Here is a 27433-nt window from a genome sequence, read left to right as displayed (position 1 = left end):
GCAGACTTCTGTCGTTGCAAAAGTACTGTGGAATACAGTGGCCAAGGTAGGAACTGGAGGTGGCAGAAGTGAAAAGGGGAGGCAAAGAAGTTGAAATGAAAAAGTTCACGCTGAGAGGGGGGACGGGCTACCCTAGAGGGAGTGGACAGAGGGGCGTACAATGCTGCTGACATCCGAAAACGTCCTGCCAGGCTCCATCCACCAATGTAAATGGCAGATAGTGTTATGTAGTAAAGAAAAAACAGCTGTGTAAAGAGCCAATTTAAAACCCCACAAAGAATCCAGAAGAAGGAGCAGTAAATCACAGGATAAAAGCCTCGTGTGGAGAAGCCCCCAGGGTCAATCCCTGGCATCTCCAGGTAGGGCTGAACAGACTCCTGCCTGCAACCCTGGAGGGCCATTGCTGCCAGTCATTGTCACCAATATTGGGCTTGATGGATCAATGGTCTGGCTCGATATAAGGAGTTTCCTATGTTCCACCTCATAGGTTTGACTGCACGGCATGCTCACGCATCCGGTTACACATATATTTTCAACCACTTACACTCCAGTTGTCCCCCAACCTGTTCCATGGATAGGAACTCTACATACCAAAGGGCTGGCAGTGGGCTGGCGTGCACTTCTGTCAGTGTATCATTTCTTCTTGTTGATAAAACATTTTTATTGGTGATGTGGTTTGGTTTTAGATTATGTTCTTGTAAACCGCCTTTAGGGCACAACCCTATGCATATTTAGACAGAAAAAAGTTCTACAACTCTAAGCATTCCCCAGCAACCATGGCTGGCTGGGGAATGCTGGGAGTTGTAAGACTTTTTTTTTCTGTCTAAACATGCATAGCACTGCGTCTTTGATGTTGTATGAAAAACTGGGATATAAACATTTCAATTCATTAATTTTCTTTTATCAGTCATCCTTCCTACAGGAGGCCCACTGTAAGTGCCTTAGTCATTGCTTGCAGCCTCCTTTGCAGCATTCTGGAATCCAACTGGAACCATGTGTCTGTAAGCAGGACATCCTAAACTAGCCATCCCCTGCAAACCGGATGCCCTCCGACTGTGCTGGACTGTATGGCCATGCTGTCTGGGAATTGTGGCGGTTGGGAGTCTAGCATACCTGGAAGGCACCAAGTTGGGGAAGGCTGACCTAAACATGAACCTTCTCTTCTGTATGGATTTCCTGCATGGATTATTAATCAGATAATGCTGTGGGATCACAACCAAGGCGTAACCTCAAGACCTCAGACCTCTGAATCACCAAAGCACTGACCACTACAAAACAGTAAACATGAAGTGTGCCCTGCTGTTTGTGTAGGCCCCGTTACAGCCTAGGTCATCCCCACAGTTGCCATAGATCAGGGGAGTTGAGCCTCTTTCAGCCTGAAGGCTAAATTCCACCTTGGAGAAGCTCTTTGGGTGGCTGGGCTGAAGATAAAAGGTGTGTGGCCAAAATACCAGCATATTTTAGCTTGAAGCTCTTAGTGCAGTAACTAAGCCTTAGGAGAGACGTCTCAACCTTTTAGAATGGAGGAAAACTGCATAAAAACCTGACAACCACCAAATGATCAGTGGTTGGGGGAAAGAAGGTGGGGTCTGGCCATCTGCGGCACCCCAGGGGGCTGTATTGGGACCTCAGGTGGCCCAGATTTGGCCCATGGGCTTGTGGTTCTGCACCACTGCCACAGACGGTCTGCCACCAAGGGAGTAGGAGCATCAAAAATATACAAAAGCTCTGTATGCACAAGACATTTTGTCACGAATGATTATGCATGGTTTGAGTGATGTAATGCTCTGCGCATGGGTGCCTTCACTTATCACAGAATCTTCATGTGCTTCACAAATATTTAATTCATCCACATACCACCCACGTAAGGCAGACACATGTCATTACTGCCATTTTCCAGATATGGAAACCAAAACGTAGAAAGATTCAGTAAGCTGACTGAGGTCAAAGAGCGAGTCAGTGACAGGGCCAAATAGAAAAAAAAATCCTGAAGGAAGAACAGGAACTACTTTAAATAAGGCAAAAATAATTAAGGACAGAGTCATTTATACGTTCCATTTACCTATATACAAGAAAAGGATATGGACCTCTTTTGTAACACTGCATTCTACTAATGCTTACCATACCAATTAATAACACATTCTCCTGGTAATGGGAGGGTGCGAGGATAGCCTTGTTGCTAGAAGATAGCCTTGCCGTACATGTGTAAGTTGGGATCCAGGTTTAGATGGACAGCTCCCCACACAGCTGCTGCCACCACCACCGTCCCCTGAAAATGCCACACAAAGGGTTGGAGGTCCCTGCTGAACAGGGTGAGCTGTTGCGCAGGGGGAATGGAGATCCCTGAAGATCAGATGCAGGCACCGCACCATCTGTGAGCAGAGACCTTTCCTTTTCAGAAGGCAGATCCTGGATCCAGCCTGTGAGAGGGATATAGTGGTATGTTTTAATCGCAGGAGATGTGTGCTTGAGTGCTGGAAAAGATGAGTGCATAGTTAATGGAAAAGCAAAAAGCAAAAGCGGGGGAGAAGTGAAGTTTATAATAGTAAGGCATTCAAAATCTCATGTGTGTAGGCAGGACTTGGCCCTACTGTCAGACAGTGAAGTGCCCACTTCAGGCAGCAGATGTGATGCGGGGCGAGAATGGTGGTGAAGTGTTGGAGCACAGAGATGTGTATGCTACTCAACCTGCCTTGTATCATCTAATCTAGCTTGCTGCCCTCAGGTGTGGTGAAGGACAGGGTTCCATTGCCAGTTGTAAAGTTAACATTTAACTGCCAGTCCAGTCTATGTGCTGTTTTAATATAATTTTAATTATATTGTTGTTTAATTTATATTTAAACTTTTGTATATTTTCATACGTTTTAATTGTATGTTTTAATTTTTGTAAGCCGCCTTGTGTCCCAGTACTGGGAAAAAGGCAGAATAATAATAATGGGAAGCACCATCTGACCGTTCACCTCAGGCAGTAAAATATTGGGTCATCTGTGTGTGTAGAGTATGGAGACTTTCAGGTGGTTTCACTGTCACATGTACCAATTAATGTGCATAGCACTGCTGCTATACCATCTTTTCTTTTCCTTTTTTGGCGGTGGGGAATTATCTGAACAACCTGCAAAATCTGTTTGACTAGAGGCAACAAAAGAATGGTGTTTCTGCACCTCTCTTAAAACACTTTCAACTCTTTAAAACTACTGTCTGCCTCTAGCCAGCAGCTAACCATCATGTCATATGCTAATTATATTTCCTCAAAAGTATTTGCAGTTGATGGGGTTATTTTAAATATCACCATCACTATAAATTTATCTGGATTACAGTGGATTTACCATATTGAACACAAAGTTGTCTGACTGCTGTTCACTGTTGTCAAGCCAATATAAACAATAGCTAATCTCAGTGTGCTCCTCTCACTTTGATCTTGTCTTTCTTCTGCTGCTTCTTTTAAAAAAAGACATGTCATAATAGCAGTAAGATCTTCCAGACAGAGTATTTCTGGGAATTATTGCACGTGCATGATGGTTAGTACCTTGGCCTCCAGCCACCTCTCTGAAAGTACGAAGAGTAATGGATTTGGGGTTTTAAAAAAAACATTTTGTGTGTGATCTCAGTGTCGGTGAAAGGTGCCAGAGAGGCAGTTTGAAAGACAGAAGTTGTCTATTTATCTACAGACTAGAACGGTATTAACCAACATTGTATTCTTTTCCACCCGACACCACAGATGTACCTTGACCTTGAATATGATGAAACACTTTGGGCATTTTCAGTTTGTCTAAAGACATTGTGGTAAATTGATTTTTTTCCTCTTTTTTTTCCTAGACGGTCATCTATTGGGGCTGTGGTTTTTAAGTGTAGGGCCAGCCCATTTTGGTGCCTGAGGTGGAAAATCAAAGTGGTGCCCCTGTCTAACAGCACCCAAAATGTGCTGCCTGAGGAAGCTATGTCATTCAACCTAAACTTGGTAGGCTTGGCCCTGCTTAAGTGTTTTACTAAGTGGAAACAATAATGAAACTTGTGGCACCTTAAACGGTGAATGCATTTATTGGGGCATGCATTCTCCTGGGCCAGGGATGTACAATTTGTGGGTCACAGGTGTTCTGCACCCCCAAAACCCCTCCAACCACTGCCGAAGAACAATGTGGTGGCACACTAATGATGGTGGTAAAGCAGGCTCAGGGAGTGAGGAGGTAGCTACCTCCTTCCTCCTCCACAACCCTGAAGCAGCCTAGGTTGCTGCTTTACTGCTGCCAATAGCTGCAGCCTCCTCCAGCAACCCCCATGCAGCCTGTGTGCACTCCCCAGCAGGCACCCGTTGTAGCTCTCCGAGCCAAAATGGTTGCACACTCCTGTCCTAGGCAAAAGCCTACTTCATCAGAGAGCTCATGCCACAATAAATACGTTTGTCTTTAAGGTGCCAAAAAAACAAGTTTGTTTTGTTGCTGCAGGCCCACATGGCTTCTCTACTAGCATCTGAGACACTCCCTACTAGAAGTGTTGGTCTTAGAAAGCAATCCCACCCCCTAATGTTGCCTGCTTGGGGCAAGGGTAGATTAGGATATGGCAGAGCTGTCCACCTGCTAGCCTTCTCTGGGTTTCTGCTGCCACTGAGGCCCTCATGGACAGCTGTGTTCCTGCTGATGGAAGCAAGTATAGGGCCCTGAAATGGGGCATGGGGTGGAGCCAGCTTTGGACCCTCTGGATCCAAACCCTCTCCACTCCCCCAAGAGGGGCCCAACATGGGATGCTCACTTGCACCAGTCTGGAGCTGGTGTGGTTCTTCCCCCCGGCATTGCTTTCCCCTTGCCATATCACTCCCTGCCCCCAATTTAGGATTGCTGTGTTAGCTGCCTCACTCCTTGGCTTGATAGTAAACTATTATATTTCCTTATTCTGCATTGTTCCAAGCAACTATTGCTAATATGCTAAGGATTCAGCCATAAGGTGTCCATGATCTCCCGAGCGTATCTAGAGTCTGTACTAAACATCTTACAAGCCACAAGGACAAAGATGCTTCATGCAGGGTACAGAGACAGACTCCTGTTAAAAACACAGGAGTAGGGCCAGTAAAAAGATGGTGGAAAAATTCTTAAAGGCACAGGAGCAGGGCTAGTAAAAAATAAGTTGCTCATGAATGACAACTTCCACATTTGTATTTGCAGGACTGAGAACTAGAGCGGTCCACCAGTAAAATGTTCTGATGCTCTATCCTTTCAAAATAAAACCCTTTTTATAAAAGGAAATTATTATTATAAGTAATAAATTTTCTCTGGAATGATAGTTTATTGCAAAGAGCATTATCATTTATTCATCATTTAAATTAGAGCAGATTTATATTTCAGTATTTTCATTAATATGTAATGTAAATTATTTAGAGTAAATTGTGTTGCCTCCAGTATTTAGTTGGGAAATGACAACTAAAGTTTGGTGTTGTTGTTTGATGAAGTAGTAGGAGTTGTCAGAGGCTAACTTCATACCCCATAGGTATTTGCCTATTATTCGAACTACTAGAAGAAGAAAACAATAGGATGGGTGTGTTGTTATGTTCTGAATGTAGATGCAGAAGCAGCATGGAATGGTTTGAATTTGCCTGTTGAGAACTGATTAATAATTCTTACTAACTTGCTTAAGGGCACTTCACATGATAATGCACAGTTTTTACCTGTACAATAGATTTTAATATCCCAGAATAGTGTATTCTTGAAAACTTTCTCTTAGCACCAGTCCGCCCACCCCACAAAATCAAGATGCATAATACTCAATGCCAGTCAGAAAAGGCAGAAAATCTCACAAGTGCCTCTCCCCACCTATGGCAGTAAAAACTACCATAATTTAAAAAAATCAATTTGCTGCCTTTTCAAGACACCCAAAATTAGATGCTTGAGGCAGCTACCTTACTATGCCTAATGGTTGGGTGGGCTTTGCCTGAGAAGCCAATTCTGGGCAGTTCTGTTTTATCCCAAATGACAACATAACAGTGGTCTATTGACACCTTGTATTGCAACATCCCAGATCCAGGTACAACAAACCATCCAGAACCCATGGGCAGTTTTAGGGTTGTGGGTGGTTTGTTAACCCAACCTTGCTGGGTTTGCATGCTATTACAAGCCACGGTCACATCTTGAATATACAATATGGCTGCCCACATGCACCACAGCCCATTGTGTCTTCAATAAGCCACAGTGGGCTGCTTCATTCTGCAAATCAGCTCATTATCAGGGCTGATGGGTCGAATTCACAGTTAAGTAGAGAAATACAGTGGCCCATGAATTACCCAAGATAGTCAGCAAGGATGTATGCCTGAAACACCCAGGAATTACTTTTTCATTGTGTAGATGATAAGGAAGCTTAGCATGTTTCATGTGCATTAAAATCATAATTAGATTTATTTAAAACTCAAATATACCCACACACCTGGGAGTAAGCCCCGTTGAACTTAGTGGGGCTTACTTCTGAGTAGACATGCACAGAATTGCACTGTAAATCTGAAAAGTTGAGATACACCTAAGAGACCACTTCTTTATTTACAAAAGGTGTGGGCAACCTGTGGCCCTCTAGATGTTTTGGCCTTCAACTCCCATCATCCTTCACCACTGGATATGCTGGCTAGGGTTGATGGGGGTTGAAGGCAAAAACAACTGGAGGGCCGCAAGTTGCCCACCCACGATTAAGAAGATTTATATCCCCCTTCAAGGCAGCATTTCTTGGTGGAAAGGTAGGATATAAATCAAATAAATAAAATAGATACAAAAACATTTAAACTGTATTACAGAAGTGTAATCATGTGTATCTTACATGAAATAAATAACATCATATAATGCCTGAAGGCTAATACACAGTTAACCCCAATAAGAGATCCAACAACTCCATTACATATGTATGGCTTTAGAATAGAAGCTACTGAGTTCAGAATTTCTGAACAGGTTTAAGTGTATATTTTAAAGAAAATAACATATTGACAAGAACAACAGAGCAGCAAAAATGCAATACAGGCATCTAGTAATACCCCATTTAGTTGAAATTCATCAGGCGCTGCCCTGAAATGACATAAGTTCTTCTCCCATATGCTACGAAGAAATTGAAAACATATCCCCATATAAGGGTTCAATCATTCACAAACACAACTATATCAAACATTAAAGTAGCCCTTAACGTTTATCCTCAGAGTGAAGACAAACAATTGTACACTAATAAATATATGGACAGTGTCCACCTGTGAGCAGAAAAAGACTTACCACTAGTCCTTTTGTTCTTTCCCAAAAAAGACCATCAGCTGCCTACAAGCAAAGGTCTTCTTAGAACACCTTCTTAAATGTTTCTTTGTTCTCTCCAATAGCTATCAATATCAATCTAAGGAACAAACATAAGGCAATAGTCATATGCCTGTTAGAACATGTTTAGATAGGGACCCATTTACCTTTGTTTAAAACAAACCTTAAAGCCTGTGGATAATCAGCTGAAGTCTGCTGGCTTATATTCAACTTTGGCAAGTGGATATTGCTCCTGTAGATGTGTGGTCTTATAAACTGTCCCCGTAAAGGTACAACCTCCCTAAAAAAAACTGTAAGTCCTATAGAGGTACTGGTCTGGTTTGCACATAATGAGAAGTCACCTTGAGTGAATTGTCCCACTGGGCTTCTTGTCGTGGCAACTGCCATTTTGAATATTCGGGGTGTGGCTGGGGCGTGCCATAGCTTCTTGTTACATGCAAATACGGCAAGGATGGGTTGTTTGCGTGGTTAACAGGCCCCCCAGAACCCATGGGCTGATTTAGGGTTGCAGGCTCCCTTGCTGCATTCACAGCTATGCCACACCCCCACCAGACCCTGAATATTCAAAACAGCGGCGGCCACCATGACAAAAAACCCCATGGGGAAATTCACCCATGGTGGCTTCTCGTTATATGTGAACCAGGGCACTATCAGTGATAAACCGACATCAAAATATTATCAGGTACGGATACCACCTGTACGATAAATTATCAAAATTCCAAACAATACTTCATATACCCAGATAAATATTAATTTACAAACATGTTTACTAAACATAATTTTAGATCTCAGAAAGGGAGGAAGAGAAGTGGGGTGGGGGAGGTGGGATGAGAGAGAACCAAATCAATAAACAAGCAGTCTTGTGATTTTCAAAGAAAGGAGACCAACTCAAGATTAGAATTTAACCCTTTAGGGCGTACTGGGTCCAATTTAAAAATCCATTCTGCTTCCTTCCACAATAATAACATATAATCAAGCCAATTGTACCTATGAGAACATATTATATAACCAGAAATATGAAATATGTATATCCATGGAAGTGATCAACAAAATGATTCACTAAGGGGGCATCCATAATTCTACTTTTAAGCTTGGATTGGTGTTCCACTGAGGTCTTTCCAATACACAGTAATCTACCTGGGCATTGTATTATTTTTCAAATTGTGCCAGATAGAAGGTGATTTACAACTCTCTATGTGGCATAATTTGAAAAATGATACCATTTAAATACACGGTGGTCCTGTGGGTGTTCAAAAATGTTGGTTTCTACGGATAAAGAACAAACTGAACAACCGCTGCATTTAAAATGTCCCTCAATCAATTCTGTGTTACTTCTATGAGAATCATAATAATATGAGAATAATAATAATAATAATAATTATAATTATATGAGAATAATAATAATAATCAGTGTTCAAATGTATCAAATAGTGTCTGAGGTCCTAATTCTTTTGAAACCTACAAGATGAGGGACTTTACAAGCAGAAATGTGTCTTGCTACATTCCAGTGGTTATATATCATTTCTACAATAGAAAGAGATAAATTAGAGCACTCAAAGGAACAAGTAACATTATTAGAAGAACACGTAGGCTGTGTTTCCACCAGTGATTTACTCCAACCTGGCTGCGCAGTGAGCTCTCTGTGTTTCCATGATGCCATGGCCATTCAGCACCAGCACCACATTTTATCACAGAAAAAAATGCTTCTTCTGAGACTGGTTATAGTCTGACTTTTCCAGCCTACTTTGGCTCCATTACTGACCTGTTTCCACAACTGCACTGGGTTCGGTACCATAGTCCTGCCCATGGGGCATATAGCCCGGCCTTTGTGGGTGTGTCGCTCCGACCTCAGTGATCCAACCCTTTCCCTCCCTGTTTTCTGGAAGTTTCATCGCCATTTTGGAGCAGGATGCCGAGGGCCCAACTTTTAAAACATAATTGAAAATAAGTGGTAGAACACTAGTGCGCATAAGCCTGCTATCATGGGAAAGCAAGTACTCCCATTACAGCCTGAAAATCAGGTTTATCTCAGGTCGCTTCCCCAGAACTACATGTGGGGAGGATCTATGGTTAGTACTCCTTTGTGTCGTTTGGACCAGGGAAACTATGCCGCAAGTATCATAGTCTAGTTTTCATATTACACGCTAAGTCACTATCTCATTATCACTCTATTGTGAAGGTCTTCGATCAATAGGTACACCCTCTATGTCAGTATCTTTCTATGACTCTATGACTCAATTGCGAAATAGCACTAACACGCATTTGTGCTATCGCATGATAGCACTGCCGCGTGATAGTGCATTTTCCAGAACAAGCTCCCTTGACCTCAAGAGGAGTCAGCACGCACCCCTGGAGTGATGCGCTATCACGCAATAGTGCAAATGCATGTTAGTGCTATTTCACGATTGAATGATAAAGTGATAGAGTCATAGGACGATACTGACATAGAGGGTGGGCTTACTGATCGAAGACCTGCACAATAGTGTGATAATGAGATAGTGACTTAGCATGTGCCTCCTAATGTGGTAGCCTGCTATTTAGAGGGAAAGGAGAAAAAATGGGTAGAATCGGGCATGCATCCAGGAAGTCTACTCAGAAGTAACTCCTGTTGTGGTCAATGAGGCTTGATCCCAAGATTGCCATTAAGGGGAGTAGAGCCTGGAGAGGAGAGCCTCTCTGATTGGTTCAGCAGCCCCTGCCAGTCTGATGACGTTCACTTCCAATCCTCCCATCCCACCCGGAATCATGTTTCTGTCAGTGAAGGGGGAGAGGGAGGGGGGACTCAGCAAGAGGAGGAGGCAGGAACATAGATGAGGTAATCAGACTTCCTCCAGACTCCACTGAGCCATCAAGAAAATAATTCAATTAGAGCTCAGTGGAAACAGCACAGAGACCCAGGCTACAGCGATGATAAGCCAGGGCTTTAAGCACTGTGGAAGCTGGAAAAGGAGCAGATGTGACTGCGGAAACATCGCAACAAAGTTACAAGCCAGTTGAAGCCGATAGCATGGAAACACACCCCTAGTTCTATCCTGTTTCCCGCTTCCCAGCTGAGCAGAGCAGAGCAGAGCAAGCTGCTCCAGCTGGTCCAGGGACTACAGAAGCAGGCAAGCTCCCAGAGAGCGAGCGAACAGGGGGAGCAAACGGGAGTTGGCCAGGGGAGTTGCAGCGGTTGAAGAGACAAAGGAGACAAAGGAGACAGAGGGTAAGAGGTAAATGGGCTGCAGGAAGCCCAGGGGGCTGCCCTTTATCCTTCTGATTGGCTGTGAGCTCACCAGGTGCTTCTGAGAGCTCCAACTGAATTGGAGGGGTGTGGCCTGAGTACTCCCAGCAGCTGACTGGGCGGGAAGCTTCAGTCTGTTTCCCGCCTCCCAGCTGAGCAGAGCAGAGCAGAGCAAGCTGCTCCAGCTGGTCCAGGGACTACAGAAGCAGGCAAGCTCCCAGACAGCGAGCGAACAGAGCAAGCGAGCCGGGGGAGCAAACAGGAGTTGGCCAGGGGAGTTCGGCAGGGGAGGTCAAGGGGGAGGCCCCTAACATTTTTTTTTATTTTTTTTTTACTAACTTTTTTTCATTTATTTGTCTTGTAACACACACTTCCACACGAGTGGGACTCTGCTTTTAACCTCTACTGAGCAGAGGAGCAGGCACAGGCTAGTCTAGAACAATCACAAAGCTAGACACAAAAAGGGAAAAGAGGCTATGGAAGGACAAGACTCTCCAGTGGTGGTGACCTGCAAGGTGTGTGCAATGTTTGTTTTCTTGCCTGAGAACAACATGGCCTACACCTGCAACAAGTGCAAGTTGATCACGCTGCTGGAGGAAAAAGTAAGTGGACTGGAGCGGCGACTGTCGACCCTCTGGGGAATAAGAGAACACGAAGAGTTCTTGGACAGAATGGGGGAACTACAGCAGCAAAGGGCAGACCAGAAGCTTGAAGAGCAACAGCAAGATGAGGCAGTGGGAAATGCTGAGGTGAAGAAAAATGGAATAGAGGATACTCCTTGGAAAATGGTGACAGTTAGGAGAAGAAGAACTAGACGCCACTCTGCACCAGTGGAAGCAGTGGAGCTGTGGAACCGATTCCAGGTACTTGCAGATGAGACTGGAGGACAGCCTGCAGAGGAAGAATCACAGGGGAACCTGCATGAGAGTGAGCAAGAGGCTAAAGGTCAGTCAAACAGAGGCGATGAAACCCAGGCCTACAAGAAGAAGAAGAGAAGAGTGGTAGTAGTGGGAGACTCCTTGCTGCGTGGGATCGAGACCCAAGTATGTCGCGAAGACCCATGGACTCGCCAGGTATGTTGTCTCCCGGGAGGACAGATTAGAGACGTGACTGAAAGGTTGCCTGCACTCATAAAGCCCACTGACAGGTATCCCTTTCTTATCCATGTGGGAACAAATGATACTGCCAAGCGGAGCTACGAAGAGATCACGTCAGACTTTGAAGCTTTGGGAAGGAAACTCAAGAACTTTGGGGCCCAGATAGTTTTCTCATCCATCCTTCCAGTAGTTAGAAGAGGGACAGAAAGGGAACAAAAAATACTCCAGGTGAATGACTGGCTACGAAGGTGGTGCCGACGAGAGAGATTTGGATTCTGGGACCACGGGCTATACTTTCTGGAAGATGGGCTGTTGGCTAGGGATGGGTTGCACCTCACAAAGGCTGGGAAGAATGTGTTTGGCCACAGCATGAAGAACTTCATCAGGAGGGCTTTAAACTGAATCCTATGGGGAAGGGAGATGTAATGTTGGGGGTAACAATGGACATAGGCGCATGCACTGCAATGGAGAGAACAGCTCTGATAGCGCCCAATAATAGTCTTCAGACACAGGTAGGAAGAAAGCCAGACTATGAAGCACATGGTCTTCGATGTCTATATACTAATGCCCAGAGTATGGGAAACAAACAGAACGAACTTGAACTCTTAATACAAGAGGGAAATTATGACCTGATAGGTGTAACTGAGACTTGGTGGGATGACTCTCATGACTGGAATACAGCAACTGAAGGATATAACTTGTTCAAAAAGAACAGGAGAACAGAAAGGGAGGTGGGGTTGCACTGTATGTGAAAAATACATATCTCTGCACAGAAATACAGGAGGAGGAGCTTGGTAGCCCCATCGAGAGCATCTGGGTTGAAATAAATGGAGCAAAGAATAAAAGGAACCTGGTGGTCGGAGTCTACTACCGGCCACCCAATCAAGGAGAAGACAAGGATGAAACTTTTGAAAAGCAAATAGCCAATGTTTTAAGGAAGCATGATGTAGTAGTAATGGGGGACTTCAATTTCCCCGATATTTGTTGGGAGACAAATTCTGCAAAACATGGCCCCTCCAGGAAATTTCTGACTTGTGTGGCGCATAACTTCCTCCTACAGAAAGTAGAGGAAGGAACTAGAGGATCGGCTATCCTTGACTTGATCCTAACCAACAGAGATGACTTAGTGGATAAAGTAGCAGTTACAGGAACTCTGGCGGAAAGCGACCATGTTGTACTTGAGTTCTTGGTTCTAAGGGAAGCAAAAGCCAAGTGTAGTCAAACGCATACCCTGGATTTTAGGAAAGCTGATTTTCATAAACTCAGAACAATGATCAGTAAGGTCCCATGGCAAGCGATGCTAGTGAGAAAAGGAGTCCAAGATGGGTAGGAGCTTTTAAAAAAGGAAATTCTCAAGGCACAATCACAAACAATTCCAACAAGAAGAAAAGGTGGAAGACAACAGAAGAAGCCAATGTGGCTTCACAAAAAGCTTAGGGATGACCTGAAAACAAAAAAGGACACATATAGGAAGTGGAAAGAAGGCCAAGTAACAAAGGAAGAGTACAGGCAGATAGCACAGAATTGCAGGGATGGCGTCAGGAAGGCTAAAGCTGAGAATGAGCTGAGGTTAGCAAGGGATGTTAAAAACAACAAAAAGGCTTTCTTCAGCTACGTGCATAGTAAAAGGCAGAGGAAAGAAATGGTGGTTCAGCTATTAAATAAGGATGGAAAAATGATAACAGATGACAAAGAAAAGGCAGAGGTGCTCAATTCCTACTTTGGCTCAGTCTTCTCCCAAAAGAGGGTCTATGACCCCCCTGGCAAAGGCGAAGTACAGGCTGAAGGGGCAGGATTGCAGCTTGAGATCGACAGGCATATGGTCAAGGAACACCTCATTACTTTGAATGAGTTCAAATCTCCAGGGCCAGATGAACTGCATCCTAGAGTCATAAAGGAACTGGCAGAAGAACTCTCAGAACCACTGTCTATTCTCTTTGAGAAATCATGGAGGACGGGTGAAGTGCCAGATGACTGGAGGAGGGCTAACGTTGTCCCTATCTTCAAAAAGGGTAAAAAGGAGGAACCTGGGAACTACAGACCAGTCAGTCTGACATCAATCCCTGGGAAAATTCTGGAGCAGATCATAAAGCAATCCATCTGGAAGCACCTTGACAACAATGCCGTGATTACTCAAAGCCAACATGGATTTGTCAAAAACAAGTCCTGCCAGACAAATCTGATCTCATTTTTTTGATCAAGTAACCTCCCTTGTAGACCGTGGGAATGCTGTAGACATCATATACCTCGACTTCAGCAAAGCTTTCGACAAAGTGCCCCATGATATCCTGATGAGCAAACTAGCTCGAAGTGGGCTAGATGAAACAACGATCCGGTGGATCCACAGTTGGCTACAGAATCGGACTCAAAGAGTGCTTATCAATGGGACCTTCTCAAGCTGGGGAGAGGTAACGAGTGGGGTACCGCAGGGCTCAGTCCTGGGCCCAGTGCTCTTCAACATTTTTATTAATGACTTGGAGAAGGAGGTGCAGGGAATGCTGATCAAATTTGCAGATGACACAAAATTGGGAGGGATAGCTAATACTTTGGAAGACAGAAACAAAATTCAAAGTGATCTGGATAGACTGGAGGGCTGGGCAGAAAACAACAGAATGGCATTTAATAGGGACAAATGCCAAGTTCTGCACCTAGGAAAAAGAAACCAAATGCACAGTTACAAGATGGGGGATACGTGGCTCAACCACACTACGAGCGAGAAGGATCTTGGAATTGTTGTCGATCACAAGCTGAATATGAGCCAACAATGTGATGTGGCTGCAAAAAAGGCAAATGCTCTTTTGGGCTGCATTCATAGAAGCATTGCTTCCAAATCCCGGGAAGTACTAGTTCCCCTCTACTCAGCACTGGTTAGGCCTCATCTGGAGTACTGTGTCCAGTTCTGGGCACCACACTTTAAGAAGGATGCAGACAAACTGGAGAGGGTTCAGAGGAGGGCAACAAAGATGATCAGGGGACTGGAAACAAAGCCCTATGAAGAGAGACTGAAAGAACTGGGCATGTTTAGCCTTGAGAAGACTGAGGGGAGATATGATAGCACTCTTCAAGTACTTGAAAGGTTGTCACAGAGAAGAAGGCCAGGATCTCTTCTTGATCATCCCAGAGTGTAGGACACGGAATAATGGGCTCAAGTTACAGGAAGCCAGATTCCAGCTGAACATCAGGAAAAACTTCCTGAGTGTCAGAGCAATACGACAATGAAACCAATTACCTGGGGAGGTGGTGGGCTCTCCCACACTGGAGGCCTTCAAGACGAGGCTGGACAGCCATTTGTCAGGGATGCTCTGACTTGGATTCCTGCATTGAGCAGGGGGTTGGACTCGATGGCCTTGTAGGCCCCTTCCAACCCTACTATTCTATGATTCTATGATTCATTCCCAAATATCGCATAGGGACCAGATCTGCATTGTTCTCTCCATGTCTAAGGGTGCAATCCTATGCATGTTTAGACATAAATAAGTCCTAAAACTCCCAAGATTCCATAGCTGGCTGGGGGATGTTGGGAAATGTAGGACTGATTCATGTCTGAACATGCATAGGATTGCATCCTAGCTAATATAGAAGGATAACCTATCTCACACAGCTGTTCTCTAAACTTGTATTTTTGAATAGTGTAATCCTTTTCATGAGAAGAGGTCTTTTTCAATCTGCCCCATAAAGAATATTCCTATGTAACTGTGAAGAATGAAATGAAGAAAAATACAAAAGAGAATGTTTATCATTTGGTTTTGTAAACACCTGTATAAACAGACAATTGTGGTTTCTGTAAATTTCCATATCAAAAAAAGAAATGTTACATTAATCAAAATGACATCAATATTTTATGGTAATATGGATAGAATAGTAGAATAGTAGGGTTGGAAGGGGCCTATAAGACCATTGATTCCAAGACCACTTGGATAGAATTAATCCAAGTGGGAAAATCTTGTATTTTGGATTCACAAAGAAACAATTTTTAAAACAATCATCTATATGTCTATATATCTATATCTATAGATACATATACTCTTTTTTTTTTTTTAAGCATCTCATTGTGAAAAGGATGTCATGCTGGGTTGCATATGATGTTATCCTCCAAAGGAGGCCATAAATAAATTGGTCACACTGGGTATGAAGTTCCCAGAACATGCTGTCCTTATCACCATGGATGTAAACTTAGTGTATAACAGCAGTCCCCATGATGAAACTCGCACAGTTATAGAATTCTATCAATATTTCCAGGATACCACATCTCTTACTTATTGTCTTGTAGAACTAACAGATATTAATCTGGAAAAGAAGAATATCAGATTTTCTTATCAGTTTTATTTTCAGATTAGAGTGGTTGCTATGGGCAGCTTCCAGTCTGTTTGTGAATGATTGGAGGAAGAACTTTGGTCATTTAATGACAGCATCTGATGAAGTTCAATGAAATGGGATATTACTGGATGCTGGTATTGCTTTTTCACTGCTCTGTTTTTCTTGTCACTGTTATTTTCTTTAAATATACACTTAAACCTGTTCAGGAATTCTGAACTCAGTCCCTTCTATTCCAACATTCTACCTATATAATGCAGTTGTTGGGCCTCTTGTTAGGGCTAACTGTTTATTAGCCTTCAGGCATTCCATATTTCTATATTTATTTCATGAAAGATACACATGATTACGCTTCTGTAATATAATGTACGGAGAAGACTCTTACGAGTCCCCTGGACTGCAAGGAGGTCAGATCAGTCAATCCTAAAGGAACTCAACCCTGAGTGCTCATTGGAAGGACAGATACTGAAGCTGAAGCTCAAATATTTTGGCCACCTAATGCGAAGAGAAAACTCCCTGGAAAAGACCCTGATGCTGGGAAAGATTGAAGGCAAAAGGAGAAGGGGACGGCAGAGGATGAGATGGCTAGATAGCATCACCGATGCAATGAATATGAACTTGAGCACGCTCCGGGAGAGAGCGGAGGACAGGAAGCCTGGCGTGCTATGGTCCATGGGGTCACGAAGAGTCGGACACAACTTAACGACTGAACAACAATAATATAATGTACATATGTTTTTGTATATATATTAGAGCCCAGTGGTTTAACCATAACAGTTGCATGCTTTTAAGCATTTGTTGGTTGTCTTTATTTGCGACGGTTTCCCTTCTTTTGCTGTCTTTCAGGATGCTCCATTCCATTCTCCCTCCACGCTGGTTTTCCACCCCAACAGTAACCCAACATTCTGAGGCCGCTGAGCATAATCACTGGGCTGGCTTTGGGTGTCTCACCATCACCACTCCCACACCTAGAGTTTTTTCCTAAATATTTTTTGTTTGTTTTTTACTTCTGCAAACATTGGGGTTCCCCCAAGCCTGTTAATACAACTCTCTTGTGCATAGAAGGTATCATTTTGACTCTTTGAGAATCCACAGACATTGAATGTAGTTTGTTATCAGTATATATAGGATATAATTTATTATTATTACATTTATATCCTTACTTTTTTCCTCTTACAAGGAACCCATGGTGCCTTATATGATCCTCTTCCTCCCCTTTTCATCCTCATAACAACCCTTGGAGGTAGGTTAAGCTGAGAGTCAGTGACTGGCCCAAAGTCACCTAGTGAGCTTCATGGCCAAGTGGGGACTACAAACCTGGATCTCCTAAGTCTCAGTCCAACACTCTAACCACTACACCACACTGGCTCTCAATCATAATTTTCATGATTGCTCTAACTACAGAAAATATAGTCAGTTCATAGAAAGGGAACAGAGGGGAAGAATATTGTTGTTTCTGTCAAATAACTTTTCACTCCAGTTTAAGTCAGCATATTTCTTCCTTCTGGAGGTGGCTCAGTGGGAGAATAAACAAATACAGGATATAGAGCGAGCTGCCTTTTAGTCAGAACCTATTGACTACCTTTCCCTCACAGCTGTTCTTGAGAAAAGATCATAGAATCATAGAATAGTAGGGTTGGAAGGGGCCTACAAAACCATCGAATCCAACCCCCTGCTCAATGCAGGAATCCAGGTCAGAGCATCCCTGACAGATGGCTGTCCAGCCTCGTCTTGAATGCCTCCAGTGTAGGAGAGCCCACTACCTCCCTAGGTAATTGGTTCCATTGTCGTATTGCTCTAACAGTCAGGAAGTTTTTCCTGATGTTCAGCTGGAATCTGGCTTCCTGTAACTAATGATTAATTCAACATCATTATCTGGGGCAAAATAAAACCTCTCCTCTTCCAGTACATGTACATATGTGTGGCTATTACATACAGCAGGGATGGGGAACCTGTGGCCTGCATCTGGTTCTACATCTGGCACATGGAGGTTTTGGCCCTACCCAAGCCCTTGAAGGCTACCAGGGGCTTGGGGAAGGGAATCCCCTGTTATCTCCAATCATCAATTGGAAATAACAGGGGGATTGACCTTATTTAATGCACCACTCATCCTTCACCTGCCCCATGTCTTCATACAACTACCTACACAGGTTGCATACTCATTCCTAGATCAAAGTGTTTCCTTTATAGGAATTTTGTAACGTTTGAAGCACTCATGATTGCTTTTGACTCAGTTTTACAGAAGATGTGTTAGGTTCTACCAAATATAGGTCAAATTTATTTTCACTGCCAGTAAGTATCTATGCATTATACGGTCTCCCTGTGTGACACTTGGACACACTTAGTATCCTCTGTCAGTGGTAGGCCATTAGCTTAGTTTCCATTCTTAGTCATACCCTTTAATGCTGTGGGGTTTTTAAAGAGTCAGACACCACTTCCAGATTGACATGTGGCTGGTGTAATCATATGCTTATTCAGTACACTAAAGCAGTCCCAGGGCATGTTTCCACGCTATAAGCTTCACTTTGTTTGCAGCGTTGTTGCGATGTTTCCCCAATCGCATCTTCTCCTTTTCCTGTTTCCACAGCCCTTAAAGACCCGGCTTATCATCACTATAGCCTGGGGCTCTGTGCTGTTTCCACTGAGCTCTAATCAAATTATTTTCTTGATGGCTGGGTGGAGTCTGAGTGGAGTCTGGGTTGGGTCTGATTACCTCATCAGTGTTCCCACCTCCTTGGCCGTGTTTCCAGGACAATGGTAGGCGAAGCTAATGGAAGAGTACCAGATTTTTAAAAAGGAATCAGCTTTGCTGTGAAAAGAGGCTTCCCCCCTCTCCCCCACTTTCTCTTTTTCCCTGAAAGTCCAGATGCACCTGCATTTCAGGAGCAAGCCTCATTGAGCACAATGGGAGTTACTTCTGAGTAGAAATATGCTTGTGCTGGGAAAGGGGGGGGGGAGAAAGAGGGAAACCAGCCCCCATTTTAACCCAGAGGACCTCATTGACCACAATGGGAGTTACTTCTGACGAGACAGTAATGGGTATGTTGGGGGGAAAACAGCTGTAAACACAAAGACAGAAACCAGCCCCCGTTGTAACCAGCAAAATATCTATAAGGAAGCTGTGAAGTACTTTCTTCCTAAGGCAATTTAGCAGAACCTCGTAATCCCGCTTGGTTGCTTAATTGCAGTTAAGGAATTGGGCTTCAACATGTGCCATTTCAATTGAGGGGGAATCTCTGTAAGTTCTGATGTGGGCATTCAAAGGCTAGCCTCATCGACTGCAATGGGAGTTACTTCTGAGGAAACAAGAATGGGTTTCTTGTGGGAAAGAGATGGAAACCAGCCCCCATTTTAATGCACAGTATGCAATGAATATGAACTTGAGCACACTCCGGGAGAGAGCGGAGGGCAGGAAGGCCTGGTGTGCTATGGTCCATGGGGTCACGAAGAGTCGGACACGACTTAACAAGTGAACAACAACAACGTCTCTATATGGAAACTGTGAAGGAGTTACGTCCCAAGGCAATGGACCGAAGCCTCAACATTGCGCTTAATTGTATTTAAGGAATTGGTCTTTGATATGTGCCTTGTCAATTGAGGGGCTTCTTTGTTATTTCTGTGGTCATTGAGAAGGCAAACCTCATTCAGCACAATGGAAGAAAACACCCCTTGACTCGGGTCATGCTCTGTGTTCTGGTGGGTATTTTCAATGAAGTTTTAAAAGCTGGTCCCTCAGCATCCTGCTCCAAAACAGTGATGAAACTTCCAGAAAACAGGGAGAGAAAGGGTTGGATCACTGAGGTCGGAGCGACCCACTCACAAAGGCCAGGCTACATGCCCCATGGGCAGGACTATGATACTGAACCCAGTGTGGTTGTGTAAACAGGTCAGTAATGGAGCTGAAGTAAGATGGAAAAGACAGACTATAACTAGTCTCAGAAGAAGCGTTTTTTCCGTGTTAAAATGCGAGGCTGGTGCTGAATGGGCACGATGTCATGGAAACACAGAGAGCTCACTGCGCAGCCAGGTTGGAGTAAATCGCTGGTAGAAACACAGGCCCAGTGATGAATTTGGATGAGAATTATTCCTAAACAAATCTGGTGTAACTAGTCATGTCTCTGTGACATTGGCAAAAGGTAGCCAAGTTACAGGCTGGTTCTGTGAGGAGGTAAGGCACATTTAAACCTGTTGGTTTCAAAGGGGTTAGATGTGCCATAAAACACAATCCTATGTAGGTTTACTTGGGGAAAAGGACCCCTGCATTCAATGGAGCTTACTTCCTGGTAAGTGTGTTTAGAATTACAGCCTTTGGCTGGTTTTATCAAACAGGCTTTTGCCTATGAAAGTTCATGCAATGATACATCTAGGATCCTTTCTTTTTAGCTTTACTTTGTCTCAAAAGAAGCATAACTAAGATATGATTCTGGAGTCTTTTGCAAGGCTTTATCATTCCATAGAGAAACAGGAAGGAGGTTGTTAATACGATTGGTTTAATCAGCCTGGAACACTGCACGAAAAAGATGCTGTTCTTTTTCTGGAGAGTTCCCCAGTGATGCTGGATACAGAAACATCCAGATAAGTATCAGCTACATGATGCCTCTCAAAACCAAGTAGAGCCAGTGAGAGTAAAAAGCATGGAGTAGCAGCTGTGGCCATTAAGACACTCTCTCTAATCTGCTTTTCTTTCATTAGTCCCAACTCTCTCTGCTGCTGAGGTTTATTCCAGATGAATAGCCTGTGGCAGTTTTATTTATTTATTTGCCTAGTGGAAAAATGGAGTTTCACCAAGATAAAATAAATGAAGAAAAATAATTTGAAAATGTAGAAATGGAAGTGGGGGGGGGGGAGTTACACGTTTTCTAATATTGGGTAATGACTTAAGTTTGGTGTGCAGTGCATCACACCAGGGATGGTGCCCATCTCTTGAAACCATTACTCCTACCAACCCACGGCTCCCTATGCCTCCCTCATGGCAGGTGGGAGGGAGAGGTAGATGAAGAGCCCTTTTAGCCCTCCTGATCGTAGTGGGACTAAGCACGTGTAATATTGTGTTGGATTGTGGCCAATATGTACTGGGATTGCCATCTTTCAGCCCAGAACAACCTTAACCATCTCTGTTGCAATGTAGGGCACCCAGCCCTCTTTGTTTGCCCCTACTATACTGTCACCATGGTAGGTTGACCACATGTCCTCTTCTACACAGGGTAGTCCTCTACTGAAGGGCTGCCAGAGGACTGCCCTCTGTTTTGAAGGCATCCTCTGTTTGAAGGGCTATCCAGTCCAAGTCCAGTTTAATGATAAATAACCCTTAGAAGAAGAGCTGGGCCTTGAAGCTTCCCATCAACAGCACCTGGACAGCAGACTGAACAGGTCAGCATATAGGTCACCTGGTCACAGTCTTCCCCACTATGATGAGATGTACTATTTAAATTATAATAAATATTTCTAAATGTGCATCTATACATATAAGTGTGACAAAATCACAATGCTTGCCATGTGGAGTTTATATTAATGTTTATATGTTTGCTATGTTCAATAGAACTGAGGTAAGTTAGGGTTAACTGTTTAGTGGTGAGTGAGTGAAAGGAGGGCTTGTGTGTGTGAGGAGACTGAGTATATAAAAGACAGGTGATGGAGAGAGGGCCTTAGGGTTTGATTAAGTTACATCTAGATAGTGGGGTTGTGAGGATAGGAGTTAGAAGGGGTAGAGTAGGCAGGGTAAGACCAAGAACGAAGTGGTTAATTATAGGATATAACATCTCTTGTATTAAATAAACTTTGTTTCTTTTTAAATTATAAAATCCCATGTCTTGCTCCGCTTTCTGCACCACCAGTAGCACTCATATTTCCTGGGTACTTCTCTTGGTTGGGTAAGGGGAACTAATTAGGCATATTGGGTGTCTCTTTTACCTGGTTGAATTAGGGGTTGAAGCTTGTGGGACAGTGAAGACAGCTGTCCCAAAGTGGAGACAGGTGGACCTGAGGGAGGGTTACATCACCATGAGCATATGCAAATATTATGCAAATCGGTGTCCTTTTCCCCACTTTTTTGGTGATATATGACCTCTTCTTTGGCAGTCCCCAAGTTGTCATCCTATTCTGTGGTCTAGCTACATATACTGCTCAACTATGGGTCCTCTTTTCCTCTCTGCAGCCCCCCACATGGGCCCCAAATCTGTTCCAGCTGTTGAAAAACACACACACAACAACAACCACCAAGACAAAATGAACACTGGTCTTACTTAAACATGTTCTTTTAAATAATTCATGTTGAAAATATAATCCTAGACCAATGTTTATCTGATTCTAGGATTAATAATCAATATAACAATAAGACTCTGTTTAACAGCTCTCTCTTAGGAATGATCTTTGCAGGCCCACAGTTTTGGGATTAAGTCTCAGTGGAAATACATTACTATTGCACAAAGCATATATGGAACCAGGAATAAAATGCTATGGTTAATCTATGAATTAAAGAGGTATCATATAGATACGGCCAGCAAATCAAGAGCCCAGGTTAGAAGTGTCTCCCCCTTGGAATGGGTAAGAATTGTCTAGTCATTATACTAGAGCTAAAGTTTTGTGTGTGGGCTGATTTGTAACATTCGGACTTTGAGTGCAGATTATAATTTGGTAGGAGCAATTAGATACATGGTTGCAGTCCCATTACTCAAGTCTTTATTGATAGCAACATAACTGGTTAGGTGAAATAAATGGGGGTGAGTGGGAGCCTCACTGTACTGCAGAGTCTAGCTGTGCTTCTTTGCCATTTGAAAAAAATAAAAGAAGAACGTGTGCGAGTCTGTCTATGCATGACAGTAAAAGAATAGAAATCCTTACATTGCAGGGCATTGCTGCAGGGGAAGGCATTGCTGCTGTAATTTGACCTCAAGACTTGAGAAATAGCAATAGAGAAATAATCCTGTAACCAAAGGATTATAGGGGAACCACCCTCATTTCGTACTCATAGATTCAGAGGGCACCAATGTGGGACTAGACTAGAGTTCAGACTATCAAAATTGTCTCTGTATTTGCACTCTTTAACATTAAAATTTCCTGGAGAGTCAAACAGAATTTTTAAGGCACTGAAGAGATGAGGTTTATATTGAAGGAATTGGATAGGACCTGTCAAGCTGGTGATGGATCTAGGCAGCTTTTGGAAGATCTTATCTGCAGGATTTGGGATAGGTTCAAGTTGACTGATTTAATGGAAATCTTGGCAGACAAGATCTGGAAGATCTTTTTGGCGATGAAGTGTAGCCTTGTTTTTTTAAGTCAGGCTAAACCTAGAGCAAACGTATCTTTATGCCTTCAAAATGGGAAGGTGTAAAATGAGAATTATATTTTGTTTCTGGTATAAAATAGAGCACTTGCTCTTGCAAGCATTTCAAGTCAACTGTCTGCTAACTTCCTGAGATGGATATATATGCAAGAGTTTTCCAAAGCTTCTCTTCTTCTGATAGAGAAAGGTGAACTAAAGTTAGTTATGATTAAGTCCCTTTGAAACAAAAGGAACAACTTAGCTATGACTTAAATTCACTACAGTTGATTATAATAGGAATTACAGTGTCATCCTATGAAAGTTTACTTAGAAGTAAGTCCCACTGTGTCCAATGAGGCTTACTCCCTAGAAAGTGTGTTTATGATTGCAGCTTTATCACACTTAACTTGGGCTGGATTAGGACCAAGAAAATGTAAATCACAAAAGAGGCCAGCAAATGTCTATTGCCTAAGGCGACTCTTTGGCCTCATTCAGATGTAATGCTGATGCCACCTTGAACTGTATTAGTCTTTTAGCCATCACATCACATTGATAACTCATGTTTAGCTTGTGATCTACTAAAAGCCGTAGATCTTTTTCTCATGTGCTGCTGTCAAAATGGGTGCCATCCATCATGTGCAACTGATACTTCCTACTTAAAGGCAGAACTTCACATTTATCTCTGTTGAAATTCATTTTATTAGTTTTTGCCTAGTTCTCCATCCTGTCAAGATTCTTGAATCCTGTTTCTGTCTTCTAAATTATTAGTTACCCGACCTAGTTTGGTATCATCTGCAAATTTGCGATCTCACAGCCATGCCGGAGGAGAGGGCAGAGGGATGCATGAGCCCAAGGCATGTAATGTTGAAGCATAGTTTAGTATTGCATCCTAATCAGGGCTGTAACAAGTCAAACAAAAAATGTATTTTGCTATGTGAGTGGATATACTTCCTCCCTACAGCTGTGTAGGGGAAAGTGTCATTTGTAAGGTGGCCCTAATTGTTGTGTTCCTTAGTACAGCTTTACCCAATCTGGTGCACTCCAGATGTGTTGGACTGTAAATCCCATAATTCCCAGCCAGCATGGCCATTGGGAATTATGGGAGTTGCAGCTCAACACATCTGGAGGGCACCAGGTTGGGAAAAGCTGCCTTAGTGCCATTTTTTCTATATAGCATTCTATAAACTTGGGATATTTTTTGCTCACGGACATCCGTCTGATAACAACCCACATTTTCTTCAAGGGCAGGGATGCATGGGCATCCGGTCACAGGGGCAAGGGGTGTAACTCCCTGCTCTCTGCCCCAGATTCCAGTCATGATGTCATTCTGAGAGCAGCAATAGTGGCTGCTGTGCTGTGCCTGCCCTGTCTATCTCTGCTTTCAGTTTCCACCCACAGGGGCAAGGACAGGACCGGAAGTCAGTAAGTTGAACACAGGAGGGGGGATGCCCTCAGGTTTAACCCATGCCATGGGAGCGCCTCCTCGTAAGGCATAGAGGTAGTAGCAGGCAGACGCTCTTCCAGGCCAAAGTAGCTCCATACTGAGAGTGGTAACAGCACTTTGTGCTGCGCACACCTGCGCCGTCTATCTCTGTTCTCCAGATCCCTGCAGCCCAGGCAGGCGAAGCCCGGGGGGGGGGGGTCAGTAAATTAAACCTGAGGATGGCAGGCTGGGATTCCATCAAGCTCCGTTAAGATTGGCTGCAATGCAAATGGCAGAATGTGGACCTGGAAGGGGTGGTGAGGCAGGCTTTCTGGCAGACCCAGTCAGGCGGCACTATGGCCTGTTAGGCCCTCAGTTTGGTAGCCTGTGGGAGTACCTGCCTCATAAAACAACTGGCAGTAGTATGATGGGCTCCCTCACTGACTGTGACTATGCAAATCACTGTCTTCCCATCCTGTTCCAGCTGGCATGGGCCCCTGGCTGAGTTGTTTTCCGGCCCACAGGTGAGGTGAGGTGTGGGGAGAATACAGGAATGTCACCCATCTAGGAAGTGCATCTGTGGGGGTGTTGCTTGTTAGGACAGTCCCTGCTAGACTCACAAAGGAAGATGCACTACTTATGTACACAGTTTTTTGTGACTTAACCCCCTCCCCCCCGCGTCTGGTAAACATGCGTAGGATTGGGCTGTTAATGTTGGTATGTGAAAGCGCTTAAAAATCCTATGCTTTCACCCACAGAGGCTGGGAAAGTGCTGGGTTTTTTGTTTTTTTTTAAGAGCAGGTCTCTAGCCCTTGTAGAACCCAAAATATGAGGCAAAATGTGTAGGCACTATTCTGCCTGTTCATTTTGTGGGAAACTAGCCTGCTCCCACGTTTTAGTATTTTTAGCTAATGAGTGAAGCCACAGCAATTCAACACTAAGAGAGAGACGGGGAGAGGTTCCACTTGGGCCTCCTGTGAGAGCTAAAAATGGCAGGTCCTCTTAAATATCACCGCCCCATCTACATTTCCTTAAAACACCAACAACATTGAACTGTGCTGCAGAGTTGTCATACACTACTCTAGCACACATCCCTCCACAAAATGGAAATAACAACACTGGGCTTGTTGGACTTGCAGGACTTGTGTAACCCACACTTTTTCAGCCACAGCCCTGCCTCCTGCAATATCGATATAATAATGATGAACTTTATCTGCACACATTGTCAAGGTAATTTTTAAAATGTTTATAAACTCAGAAAAAAACCCTCAGAAAGCTCAGTAAGGAATAGTTGGCAAGCTTACACGCAGGGGGTTGGATCCAGATTAAAGGTGCAATCCTATGCATGTTTAGCCAGTATAGCTAGCTGGGGAATGCTTGGAACTGTAAGACTTTTCTCTCTCTAAACATGCATAGGATTGCACCCTAACATAGTTGAACTTAATCTCCATTAAAATTAATGGAACTTAAGTCAGGACTAATTGTTCCATTTATTTCTATGGGATCCAAGTTCAACTGACTTAGACTGAAATCCTATACTCACTTACCAGGGAGTAAGCCTCATTGAACTCAATGGGACTTACGTTTGAGTATAGGATTGCACTGTTAGTTTGGACTGAACCCAATGCACCAGTGGCTATTAATGTGCTTGAAACGCTTCTAGAAGGAATAAGTAGACACACAGCTGGTATGGCATCAGCTTCTCTTTTTTTTGTCTTGGCACTGCTTATGTTGGATGGTTTCAAATAGCACCACGATGCCAAGGGCTACAGCATGGTTTCCTCTGACTGCCCAAAGCAGTGTTCCAATGGAAAGCAACAGCAGATACTATTGTCCAGCCAGGTCTGTAGCCAGCCTAAAGGTTTGGGGGGGGGAGTAGGGGGGCAGTTTGTCTGGTCTGCAGGCCTAAGACAACACTGTAAACTGTTTTTATCTAACCCTTATTTTTGCAGCCATACTGCAATTTATGTACATTCAAAAAATGTCACCAAGCAACTTCAACAATTGTTACGGTTCTTGGCCATCAATTAACAAAAAAGGGTAAAAATCAAGAATAACCCACTAGTAGAAAATCAAGAATAAACTACAACACGAACATTCTTATCACAGAATAATAGAGTTGAAAGTGGCCATTTAGGCCATCGAGTCCAATCCACTGCTCAGTCCAGGAATCCAGTTTAAAGCAGCTCTGACAGATGTGGCTGCCCAATCTCTGCTTGAATAGTGGAGCCCACCACTTCCCTAGGTGGTTGGTTCCATTGTCTGACTGCTCTGACCCTTAGGACGTTTTTCCTGATGTTCAAACAAAATCTGCCTTCCTGTAACTTAAGCCCATTATTTCATGTCCGACAGTCTTAGATGATAGAGAACAGGTTGCTGCCCTCTCCTGTGTGACAACCCTTTAGGTACTTGAAAAGTGCTATCACATCCTCCCTCAGTCTGCTCTTCACAAGGCTAAACATGCCCAGTTCCTTCACTCTTTGTTCAGAGGATTAAGTTTCTAGTCCTCTGATTATCATTGTTGCCCTTCTCTGAACTCGATTCAATTTATCTGAATCCTTCTTAAAGTGTGGTGTCCAGAATTGAACACAGTATTTGAGGTGACTATCATAGAGTAGAATTATCACCTCCCATGGTTTTGAAACTGTACTTCTCTTGATGCAAGCTAAAATTGCATTTGCCTTTTTTGCAGCCACATCACACTGCTGGCTCATATTCAACTTGTGATCAACTACAACTCCAAGATCCTTTTTACATGTACTGTTGCCAAGCCAGGTATTGCCCATCTTAGATCTGTGCATTTTATTTCTTTTTCCGAAATAAAGAACTTTGCACTTCTTCCTGTTAAAT

General features: G+C 43.5%; 1 long non-coding RNA gene across 1 annotated transcript in view; it reads right to left on the bottom strand.

The window, feature by feature from the left end:
* Positions 1-1825: 1825 nt before the first annotated feature.
* Positions 1826-27433, bottom strand: part of LOC146359810 (uncharacterized) — a 49972-nt gene continuing 24364 nt past the window's right edge. The window contains exons 2-3 of the long non-coding RNA XR_014786788.1: positions 7230-7344; positions 1826-2420 (exon numbers count right to left, since the gene is read on the bottom strand). This is a non-coding gene — a long non-coding RNA (uncharacterized LOC146359810). The remainder of the gene's footprint in view (positions 2421-7229; positions 7345-27433) is intronic.

The sequence above is a fragment of the Heloderma suspectum genome, chromosome 1, assembly GCF_057233095.1.
Source record: "Heloderma suspectum isolate Gila_16-S chromosome 1, 16-S_ref, whole genome shotgun sequence".
In the NCBI taxonomy this organism is placed as follows: Eukaryota; Metazoa; Chordata; class Lepidosauria; order Squamata; family Helodermatidae; genus Heloderma; species Heloderma suspectum.
The sequence above is the reverse complement of the archived record's forward strand: the minus strand, read 5'-3'. Positions and strand labels throughout refer to the sequence as shown.